This window comes from Lacerta agilis, chromosome 12, assembly GCF_009819535.1.
Source record: "Lacerta agilis isolate rLacAgi1 chromosome 12, rLacAgi1.pri, whole genome shotgun sequence".
Taxonomy (NCBI): Eukaryota; Metazoa; Chordata; class Lepidosauria; order Squamata; family Lacertidae; genus Lacerta; species Lacerta agilis.
Window position 1 is genome coordinate 25,490,598 of NC_046323.1, and position 12,624 is coordinate 25,503,221.

The window sequence follows — 12,624 nt, forward strand, 5'->3', positions numbered from 1 at the left end:
CACAGAGTTCAATGGAGCTCACTCCCAGGTAATATACACTAGTGGCCAAAATTGTGGAAACCTTTTGGGGAAAGTGTATTTCTGAGGTATGATGGCTCTTAACACCTGATTGGTTCTCTAAACGCTCGTGCTCACTGGCTAGATCCAAAAGAAGGAAAGCTACTGCATATCAACCTAAGCAAGTTGTGCTTCCTTTTTCTGGTTATTTGGCTATAACTTTTGATACAATACAGATACTTGAACAAACTTTGTTGCATTACATTCTTCATTAAAGTATCTTTCCTTTGATATATAATGTTACGGTGTTACTCCCCAAAAAAAGTGGTGTTATGAGCCATCAAACCTCAGAAATAGACTTTTTCCAAAAAGGTTTTCACAATTTTGGCCACTAGTATACCTCCCATTCAAGGGAAGATGACAGAAGGTTCTTTAGATGGTAGTGTTTGAGGCAGCAGTTTGCTAGTTCTGCAAAAGCTGATAATGAAATCTCTATTCAAACACTAGCTAGGATAAGAAACAAAGAGAAGAAATGAAAGACAACTTCCGAGAGGTGTTAGTATGCTATGGAGAAGAAAATCTATAGGCAACTGTACTGAAAATACATTTCCCCATCAGAACAGCAACAGAATGCCAGAATCCCTAAAAGCTACTTTCTGAGTGTGTGTGTGTGTGTGTGTGTGTGTGTGTGTGTGTGTGTGTGAAGACCATCCTTTGTTCTGCACAGCTTTTTTTCTTAAGAGCTGGTAGAAATGCTTGGTTTAGCAGATGGAAACTATTAGTTTCAGGCTATGAAATAATGCTGGTTATTTGAACTGCAGCCGAGCAGGTGTATCCTCCTGCTTTGAATCTCAGCAGTGTCATAGGTATAGAGGTTCAATGAAATTAATTTGTTTTCAATAATGGGGATTCATTCAAAAATATCCGCAGCATTGGCTAGCCCAGTCGACACACGTGAAAAACATTTCCCATTCTTCCGAAACCATTTCAAGAGGGATCTGGTTTTATTTGACTGCTCTGCGTCCCTTGTCAACCTATTGTCTTAGCACTTCCTAAGTATCTCCTGCTAAATCTCGGTTCCCTCCTTGAGGCTTTGACATCTAAGCCTTTGCGATCAGCAGTAATGAAAGAGGATTGATTGTTTGCAATCAACTCTTCTTCTCTCTCTCTCTCTTTGCTATCATACACTTCCCAAAACGCATACACAGATCTGACTTCCCCAACAGAAACATCTGTGGTGTATTTCCTGTAATCGTGTGGTTTGAAACCAGTTGCCTTATTAACGTGCAGATATTCTATGGAACAGAAAGATGGCAATTAACCGGAAGAATCTTTCTGTATGTTGTGCTGCCAAGATTAAGACGGAAGAGGTCATCTGACAGTGGTGGAATAACCTAACATGGTGGAACTGATGAAATTGGTTGCCTTAGCTAATTAGATGTGGAAGGTATGAAGCAAAGACTAAATGCCTCTTATTTATTTAAAGACCTTGTGTCTATTATTTGTTTTGTGTATGGCTGAGCACCCCCATAGTATACTATCATGGTCTACTGCATTCACAAACAAGATAAACAGGAGATTTCAACTCCTCATCAGGGTTGAAGTGCACAGAGGGGGAGGAGCATGCACTTAAGTCCCACCCCCAGTATCTGCACATGAAAGGCTCACCTCAGATGTTCACACATTGAGTATGAAGATCTGAAGCAGGTTTCGAAGAGTGCCCGACTGAACACTGTTAAGAGCATGGGTAAGCAAACTAAGGCCCGGGGGCCGGATCCAGCCCAATCATCTTCTAAATCTGGCTCGCAGACAGTCCGGGAATCAGCATGTTTTTACATGAGTAAAATGTGTCCTTTTATTTAAAATGCATCTCTGGGATATTTGTGGGGCCTGCCTGGTGTTTTTACGTGAGTAGAATGTGTGCTTTTATAGAGTGAGTCCTTTAAAAGAGGCCCCGTGGATACAGAGTACACATGTTCCATGGGGCCTCTTTTAAAAGACTCACCCTGTATTTAAAATGCATCTCTGGGTTATTTGTGGGGCATAGGAATTCGTTCATTCTCCCCCAAATAGATAGATAGATAGATAGATAGATAGATAGTATTAAATATTCAGGAAAAGTCAGAAGCCAATGTAACTTCGTTTATTCCACAGCTAACTCCATATTAAAACAAGAACACACTCTGAAAGCCAACCCGAACTGCCAGTTGGCAGTTGACAGTTGATAGACCTTGCCATTGGAACTTTCGTCCACCTACGCTCTGCGATTGGTTAGAATCATAACGTGTTAAACCCAATACATAACACTCCTCCCCCCAACTTCCTAACAAAATGAACAAACATAGTCATCCAAGTGTGCTGGCCTTTTCCGCTCCCGCTGGGACCGTCGTGGTTCCTGTGCCCGAATGGGTGACCCAGGAGGTTCCTCCGGTACCTGCGGTCTAAGTGGGGAGGCCAGCTCTGAAGGGGTCATGGCCAATGGCACCATTGAGGACTCCGGCCTGAAGTCACCTTGCTGGGGTAACTCGGTCACCGGCAACCCATCTGGTTCCCACCCTGGCCTGGGCACAGATTCTCCCAAAGTACCCATTTCTCTGTACTCTGGTTCCGCTTGAAGTTCCCTGTTCGGAGGTGTCCTGGTTCTGATCTGGTCAAGGTGTCTCTTCCAAACCAGACCCCCCTCCAACCCTACCTCGTAGGAGACCGGACCTGTACAGCGGGCAATGGTACCTGGGACCCAACCCTGTCCAGGCCCATAGTTCCGGATGTACACAGTGTCCCCCGGGAAGAACCCTCTAGGAGCCCCCCGCACCACAGTCGATGGCCGTTGCTCAAGAGCCCGGTCGGGGTGCATACGATCAAGGAGGGTAGTGAGCCTCCTTCCCATAAGCAACTCCGCTGGGCTCCGGCCGGTCACTGCGCTTGGAGTGGTGTGTTGGGCTAATAAGAACTCCGCTAACCGGAGAGTCCAGTCACCATGCACTATGCGCCTAAGTGCGTCTTTGGTAGTACGGACCATGCGTTCAGCTTGGCCATTAGTGGCTGGGTGAAAAGTAGCGGAACGAATGTGGCGGATTCCATTCTTTGTTACAAATTCTTTGAATTCCGCCGAAGTAAAAGCAGTCCCATTATCACTCACCAGTGTGTCTGGCAAGCCATGTGTTGCAAATAGCTTCCTAAGCGCGTTTATAGTTGCTCTTGTGGACACGGTTGAGGTCGGCACCACCTCTAGCCACTTGGACTGAGAGTCGACCACTATTAGGAAGAGTTGGCCCTGAAAGGGCCCCGCGAAGTCCACGTGCACCCGGGACCATGGGGACTGTGTGGACTCCCAGGACTGTACTGGAGCCTTGGGTGGATCCAGCCGGGAGACCTGGCAGGGCTCGCAACGTTTCACCCAACCCTCTATCTCCGCATCTATGCCTGGCCACCACACATAGCTACGGGCCAATGCCTTCATCCGGACAATTCCCGGGTGAGACACATGCAGCCCTTCTAAGACTTTTTTTCTTAACGGGGTGGGGACTATAACACGGCTACCCCATAACACGCATCCTCGGTGAGTAGACAGCTCGTCTTTGCGGGCTGTGTAACATGAAAATTCTGGACCCGGCTTCCCGGGCCACCCCCTCCCCACCCAGTCCGAGACACGGGCCAATAGTCTGTCCTTTGCTGTTGCGGCGGCAATGTCCTTCACATGCAGGGGCTGGTCAGGTAAGTCTTCCAGCCGCAGGATCTGGTGGGCAGGAGCAGGGTCAGGGCCGCTCTCCGGCAGTGGCAAGCGGCTGAGCGCGTCTGCATGACCCATGGCTTTCCCAGGTCAGTGCTGTAGTGAGTATTGGTAGCCGGCCAGGAAAATGGACCAGCGCAATACTCGTGGCGAAAGCATCTGGGGTGTCTGGCGGTCGGGCGCAAAGAGTCCCAGGAGTGGCTTGTGGTCTGTAATGATTGTGAAAGGCCGACCATAAAGGAAGTCATGAAACTTTTTGACTCCTTTAACTATTGCCAAACCCTCCTTGTCGATCTGGGAGTAGTTGCGCTCTGCCGACGTGAGAGTTTGGGAGAAGTAAGCTACTGGAACTTCCCTCCCATCTGGGAGCTGGTGGCCCAGTACTGCGCCCACTCCATAAGGGGAAGCATCGCAAGCCAACACCACCGGAAGCTTTTTGTCGAAGTGTGCCAACACTGAGTTGGACACAAGCAAGTCTTTGACCCCTCGGAAAGCCTTGGCCTGTCGAGGGCCCCAGACCCATGGTGCTTTTTTGTCCAGGAGCCTGTGCAAAGGCTCAGCTACGGCTGCCTTGTGTGGCAGGAATGCATGATAAAAATTAAGAAGTCCCAAGAAGGTTTGTAACTCTGCCTTGTTCTTTGGGTCTGGGGCATCGCAAATGGCGCGCACTTTGTCCTCTGCTGGATGCAGGCCGTCCGCGTCAACCCGGAACCCCAGGAAATCCACACTGCTAACTCCCAACAGGCACTTTTTCTGCTTTACTTTAAGTCCTGCTGCCTGGAAGCGTTGGAGCACTGTCCGTAATCTGGCGGTAAAGTCCTCTTTTGATGATGCGGCAATCAGCACATCATCGAAAAACGGTGTGACTCCGGGAATGCCTTTAAGGAGACGATCCATTAGGCTCTGAAATAACCCTGGGGCCACGCAAACTCCAAACTGTAGGCGTTTGACCCTGAAAGCACCCCTGTGAGTCACGATTGTCTGGGCGTCTGCGGTGGCCTCATCAACGGGCAGCTGCTGATAAGCTTGCGCTAAATCTAACTTCCCGAAAATCTTGGCCCCAGCCAGGGTCGCTAACACGTGGTTCACTACTGGAACCGGGTATGCGTGGTCCTGTAAGGCCCGGTTCAGGGTGCATTTGTAATCACCACAAATACTGACTGAGCCGTCTGGCTTAACCGGTGTGACAATTGGGGTTTCCCAGGTTCCCGAATCTACCGGCTCTAAAACCCCTTGTGCGACTAAGCGATCAAGCTCCTCATCGATCCTGGGTTTCAGCGCAAATGGGACTCTACGGGCCTTGACCCGGATGGGTTGCACTGTGGGGTTCAGCCGTAGGGAAATCGGGGGTCCGTTGTACAGGCCCAGGGTTCCATCAAAGACTGATGGAAACTCGTGGCAGATTGATTCAAATTCTGCCCCTGGGGAAATCTGATTAAGCCCTGAAATGCTTAAGCCTAATGGCCCAAACCATGCTAGGCCTAGAAGGCTAGTGAATGGGCCTTTAGTTATGATGAGGTTCAAATTCTTGGTGTACTTCTTAAACTGGACCTTGAAGGTGCCCATACCCTTTAGCTGTATTCTTTTCCTCTGGAAGTCCCGCAGAACTATGGGGGCCGGGCGGAGAGGAGGACCGCCGTCAGGACAAAGCTCTTTCAGAGTCTTAGCAGATATTATGGAGTAGGATGAGCCGGTATCCAATTCCATAGTACACGGGGATCCCTCTATCTTGAGTCGCACCCTAAGCTTATTGGGCCCCGGGGACGGAAGTTGCAGTACCCTGGCTGAAGAGGTGGACTGTAACTCCTCCTCTATGTAGGCCTCATGGACACGTTGCTTGGGTCGTGCTCCGAAGGTCTTGGAGCGGCAGACTCGACCAATGTGCCCAGTTTTCCCACAGCGGCGACATGTGGCATTCCGAAACCTGCATGTCCGCCGCTCGTGGTTTTCTCCGCAGCTGCCACAGGTCCCTTGAGGTGCGTCAGATGATCGTTGGTTCGACAAAGTGTTCTTAGGTTGGGAGCTGTGGTGTCGGTCGGATCTGTCCGAAGCTCGGTGGACATCCCCATTGTGGGAATCTACTGAAGATGACCGGTCTCGCTGTATGCGGTGAGTTCTCACTTTGGCATGTAGGCTGTAGGCCGCCTCATGGGCGTTATCCTTCTCAAAGGATGTGGCCATATTTATTGCTTCCATCATTGTGATGTCATCTTTTGCCAGCAGCTTGCGGCGGAGACAGCTGTCTCGCACACCAGTGATGAATCTTTCGAGAAGTCGTTCCTCGATGTCAGTGAATTGGCAATACATCGCAATTGCCCGGAGCGCGGTGATGTATTCACTCGCTGACTCTTGCGCTTGTTGCACTCTGTGCGCCAAGTCGTAGCGGCAGTGGTTCTTAGTTGGCTGAGGTGCGAGGTGTCTTGTCATAGCCTGTGTCAGCTCATCGAAAGTGCAGGCCTCTATGTCCCTGGGTGCCATCAGACCTTCCAGTAGAGTGATGGCGGAACTTCCCAGCACAGTGAGAAGTACATCTACTTTATCAATTTCCCTAGTAAACCCTTGAAGCCGAACATAGCTCTTTATTCGGCGGAGCCATTGTGGCCATTGCTCGGGGTGACTCAAGTCGAAGTCTGGTGGTGGCCTAGTCTGCCCAGCAGCCATTTTCGTACCTTGAGCTGTCGCTTGTGTTGTGCTGGTTGATTGCGAAGGCGCTGCTGGCCCTTCTTCACTACCGGAGTTCTCCGCAGAGTCCAGCGTGACTGGATGTCGCACTCACTATGAGTGGCAGGCGGTGCTGCAGTGCCAACTCAGGCCTCAAATCCGGGAGGGCCAGTATCCCATCCTCGTCGCCAGTATTAAATATTCAGGAAAAGTCAGAAGCCAATGTAACTTCGTTTATTCCACAGCTAACTCCATATTAAAACAAGAACACACTCTGAAAGCCAACCCGAACTGCCAGTTGGCAGTTGACAGTTGATAGACCTTGCCATTGGAACTTTCGTCCACCTACGCTCTGCGATTGGTTAGAATCATAACGTGTTAAACCCAATACATAGACAGATAGATAGTCCAGCCCCCCACAAGGTCTGAGGGACAGTGGACCGGCCCCCTGCTGAAAAAGTTTGCTGACCCCTGGTTAAGAGCTTCGTCACAGTTGAGAATCCTGATAACATACCCTCCAACACTTCTCCAATGAAAATAGGGACATCCTATTCCATAATAATAATAATTTTATTCTTTATACCCCCCCCCCAATCTGACTGGGCTGCCCCAGCCACTCTGGGTAGCTTCCAACATATGTAAAAACATAATAAAACATTAAACATTTCAAAAGCTTCCCTATACGGGGCTGCCTTCAGATGCCTTCTAAAGGTTGTTCAGTTACTAATCTCCTTGGCTCAAGGATCACATAACTCCATACCCTTCAACATCCCTCTGATGAAAATAGGGATGTCCTAAGGAAAAGTGGGTCATTCTAGGATCAAATCAGAAACTGGGACAGCTTCTGTAAATCTGAGACTGTCCCTGCAAGGCAGGATTCCTGATTTCAAAGGTGTTTCTAGCTACAGTCAGCTGAACACATGCAACCTTTGTGCTCAGTGTGTGATGATTTAAGAGGACCCTGCACGGGGACCTTGTTGGTGAGGAGTTGCATATGCACCCCTGGCCCTCTACATACTTTTATTTCTCACATGTTCAGGCAAACACCTGAAGAAGACTATAATGTCACATGAACTACTTCCTCTTAGCATATTCCCAAAGTTAGTTAAATGAGTAAAGAATCTGGATTAGGAAGCTTCATTTCGAACGCATTTGAACGATACCATGAAACTGAGAGATGTTTGTGGTTCCATCACACTGTATAATGGATAAGGCATGGTAGAACCGCAGTACTGCTAACTGTTCCGAGGTTGAATTTGACTTCATTATTTTTGCTATTCCCATTTTTTAAATGGTGAATATGGCCAATGGCAGGAAGGGGGGGGGTAGGGAGACTTTGACTGGAAATATAACAAAACAGGAAATGGTTATTTCAAGTCCAAGGTAGGAATAGATATTCACAGCACATGTGATGTTTCTATCAATACTCTGCCCTTCCGGTTTGAGAAACCTTCAAAAAGGTCAGAGTACTAATAAAAAAAAGTGCTTGTCTACATGTCAGCCATCAGCAATTAATTCAAACAACTGCCACTTCTTGTTCACAAAGCTATTACATTCTGAGAGATAGTTACTGGGGTGTATTCTTCTTCCTTGCAAGATATGAAATAGGATTTTTAAAGAGCATTGTGCCATGTATGGCTCTTGAAAATATATTTCAAGGATTTTGTTATTACGTTGTTCCTGCCACTGCTAAAAAAATACACAACAACATGACCTTTATACTGCAGCAAGCATGCCTTGAAATTTGGCTCCGAATTGTCTTTCTTAACAATATCATGGCTAGTTCAGATGAAATGTTTGGTTTAGGAAGCTGTTGCTTACAGCCCACTGTGAAACTTCTTGTGACCTCTGCATGCCTTATGTAGACCCAGGAAGATGATAGCGACCCCATTGCTTATTGAATCAGAAAGAATGGCCAGCGACAGAAAGGAGGGGCTCATGAGGTGAAAGTTCTCAGCCAACAACTCAAATTATGATGACTTAAAAGCAATGGCAAATGGCAACAGAATTGGAGCTCACAAATAAATGACCAGGAAGCATAGGAGCCAACCCCTTTGGGCCCCCCATCAAATATTTGAGGGGGCTGCCCCCCCAAAGTTGATGGGCATTGCCATTAAAATGTGCCCCCTGGCACCCCTGGCAGGAAGTGATGTAAGGTAGAGCTAGGTCAATATTTTCAACTCGACCCTTTTTCAGGGAGCTCTATTGTGGGGTGAATGGTGAAAAGATAAGCAGTGTAATATGCATTATAGATAATACAATTTTAAAGTAAGTGCAAAGTGTGGTGAAATGGTGAGAGCTTTGAATTAGGACCATGGAGAATGAGGTTCAAATCCCCTTTCAACCTAACCAAACTAGTTATAATGATAAAATGTGGTTGTGATGGGGTGATGCATGTATACATTCTTGTGGGTAGACCTCGTTCCAAATTGGCACGGAGGCCACCGTGGCACAGAGTGTCTATGCTTAGCTGCAGCTGTTCCTGGACCACTTGACTACAGTGATCCATGCTCTAATATTCTCTTGAATGGACTCCTGAAATTGATTTTTTTTTTAAATCCTCATGACGAGATAAAAAAAGCACCACATACCAGGGGAAAACACCACGGGCCCACAAATTTGTTCCCAACAGGAAAATCATGCTACTCTATTAGCCATAAAAATATATAGCTATGGCTATCAAATTGATCAATCTGAAGAAGTGTGCATGCACACGAAAGCTCATTTGTTGTTGTTGTTCAGTCGTTCAGTCATGTCCGACTCTTCGTGACCCCATGGACCAGAGCATGCCAGGCACGCCTATCCTTCACTGCCTACCGCAGTTTGGCCAAACTCATGTTAGTAGCTTCGAGAATACTGTCCAACCATCTCATCCTTTGTCACCCCCTTCTCCTTGTGCCCTCCATCTTTCCCAACATCAGGGTCTTTTCCAGGGAGTCTTCTCTTCTCATGAGGTGGCCAAAGTACTGGAGCCTCAACTTCAGGTTCTGTCCTTCTAGTGAGCACTCAGGGCTGATTTCCTTGAGAATGGATAGGTTTGATCTTCTTGCAGTCCATGGGACTCTCAAGAGTCTCCTCCAGCACCATAATTCAAAAGCATCAATTCTTCGGCGATCAGCCTTCTTGATGGTCCAGCTCTCACTTCCGTACATTACTACTGGGAAAACCATAGCTTTAACTATACGGACCTTTGTTGGCAAGGTGATGTCTTTGCTTTTTAAGATGCTGTCTAGGTTTGTCATTGCTTTTCTCCCAAGAAGCAGGCGTCTTCTAATTTCGTGACTGCTGTCATCAACGAAAGCTCATACCAAGAACAAACTCAGTTGGTCTCTAAGGTGCTACTGGAAAGAATTTTCTATTTTGTTTCGAAATTGACCAATGTAACTGAAAAGTATTTCTGCCGTTTGTGTTAGGACATGCATCCCACTTCAGAGGTCAAAAATACCCAGAGGAGAGAAAGCTGACTTACAGATCCTGACTCTCTACAACTTTTCTGTCTGGTTCTCAGCTTCCATTGTATAATCATTTAAAAGCTTGAGGTACAGTGTTATCAATACAGGAAAACTGTCGCTTTAAAAAGGCAACGAAAGCAAATCTTCCAGCAGATACCTGGCTGAATCATTTAGCAGCTGCCCCAAAGTTCTCCAATCTGTTTCTGGAAAGCATTCTCATTTCTGAAGTCTTTACTGGGACCTTTAAACGCAGGGGAAATTAAGTCACTTTTCATTTCTCGTGGCATTCTGAATATTTCATTCAGCTGCTTCATAGTGCAGCCTAATTTCCTGGCTCTTGACCTTAAAAATCTGGTTTGGCTTTTCCTCCATCACCTGCAAATTATTTTATACATAAATATCATTAAAAAAAACCATCCATAAAAACTAGATTTCCATTTTTGAACGAGCCTCGGGTTTGTTTTTTTTAACTTAAGTTATTTGAGTCAAATTAGTGCCACTCCTTCAACTACAAGAAGCCTTGAGGAGGAAAGCTATGGCATGAATGGATCATACTGATATCATGAAGATCAATCTGCTGCAAAAACAGACATTTGATTGCATTTATTCTGAACATGTCTACTGCTCCAGAAATAGATCCGAGTCCCTGACTAATTTTGGTGTTGTTTTTTTTAACTTCCTGGAAAATTACGAGAAAACCAAACACAAAATTGTTTGTGGTTTGCAACCCAATAAAGGATTCTAAAATTATAATAATGAGTCAAAGATGCATCTGTGTGTGCAAATTCTAGGCAACGATTCACCCTATCAGACAGAGTCACCGTCTCTTTGTGTCACTTGTATATCATGGATGGGGACCCCGTGGTCTTCTAAATGTTGGACTCCCCAAATCCTACTAACCCCAGCTGGCAAGGCCAATGGTTTGGGAAGATAGGACAACTGGAGGGCGAAAAGATTTCTATTCTGGCTTATATTAATTCACAAATTATCACAGGTGCAGCTTGGGGCTGGTAGTTTTAACTGTGTATCTAATCTTCCCCCTTCATGGATCACTGCCTTGTCGTGGTGAAGGGGATTGAATAACTCCAAAAAACTATGAGCTATGCTGTGCAGGGCCACCCAAGACGGACAGATCATAGCCGAGAGTTTAGACTAAATGTGGAGAAGGAACTGGCAAACCACTCCAGTATTTTGCCAAGAAAACTCCATGGACATAAAAAAGGAGAAGCTTTGAGAAGAAATTAAGAGTTTCCAAGGCATGCTCTGGTTCATGGGGTCATGGAGAGTCAAACATGACTAAGATGGTTAAACAACACACAACAAATCTTCCCATTACACTTTCCAAGTTTCTTCACTACAGTGGTACCTTGAGTTACAAACGCCTCAAGTTACAAACGCTTCAGGTTACAAACTCTGCTAACCTGGAAAAGTTACCTTGAGTTGAGAACTTTGCCCCAGGATGAGAACGGAAATTGTGTGCCAGCGGCACAGCCGCAGCAAGAGGCCCCCATTAGCAAAAGCACGCCTCTAGTTAAGAACAGTTTCAGGTTAAGAACGGACCTCCAGAATGAATTAAGTTCGTCACTAGAGGTACCACTGGATCTCCATCTCCAGTTCCTCTAACCCCTACATCACAGGACACCTTGCAGAAAGGAATGGACCTGGATAGCTCAGTTGGTTAGAGCCTGGTGCTGATAGCACCAAGATTGCAAGTTCAACCCCCCTATGGGACAGAAGCATATTCCTGCATTGCAGGCAGTTGTACTAAATGATCTCTTCCAACTCTATGATTCTATGACCTGAGAGAGTGGTGCACTGTTAGGGCTCAGGCTGAGAAGAGCCATGCACATGGAAGCCACGATTCATGCCTGACAGCCAAGGTGCTTCCAGATTGTTTCTTCTTTGACGTGGGAGGCAATCACATACCGGCGCCATTACACTGGATTGCGCAACAAACCCACTTCCCCTGAAGACGGTCATCTAACTTCCCTGCAAACAAACCTGAATGCTCAATTAACAGGTCATCTGGAAGCAACCTCTGAGCAAAAAACCAAAAGAGGTGTCCCAGGAACAAGTGGGAACTAGAAACAAGACTTGGTGGGATGAAGCCACAGGCAAGACCCAAAGATATACAGAAAATCACCTGCGCTCAATAAGAGCTTGTAACTGAAGTAAGGCTTAGTTGCAGGTAGGAGGACCATCTATGGTTCTTCCTTTCCAGGAGGCTCCCATTAATGGTCAGCCTGGAGGAGCTGGGTCACTCCTGAACTTGGAGATACTCACGACTGCAATCTGTAGTTCTGCCATTCACCACATGTTGGATTTCATGTTGTGTTAGTATTCTATGACGTTAGCTATTCCTGATCCTCCCTCTTTGTGTCACCTGCAAATCAGTGTTAGATACTGAGATATGAAAGCTAGGAGCTAAATGGCACCTTAAACCTAGGTTATGAGTGCAACAGCGCAATGTCTAGGTGCCCTTTTTATAACAAGAATACAAAGCTGAAAATGAATGAACTGCAGCTAAAAATCTTATTTTCATTTTTCACATGGTCTAGTCCTCATCTGAAGACTACAAAACAACAACAACAAAGCTATGCTTCCCCTGCCTACCCCCCCCCCCAATATTCTTAAGAGGGTCTCTTCTCCGGTCTTCAGAGAGTAGCAGGAAGTGGGGAGGCAGAAAAAGATCCTCCTTTCCTTCCTCTGTGCAGTTTTAATCTGAAAATCAGAGCCCAGAAACAGCTCACGCTAATGAAATTCCTTGTTGCAAAATGCACCAAC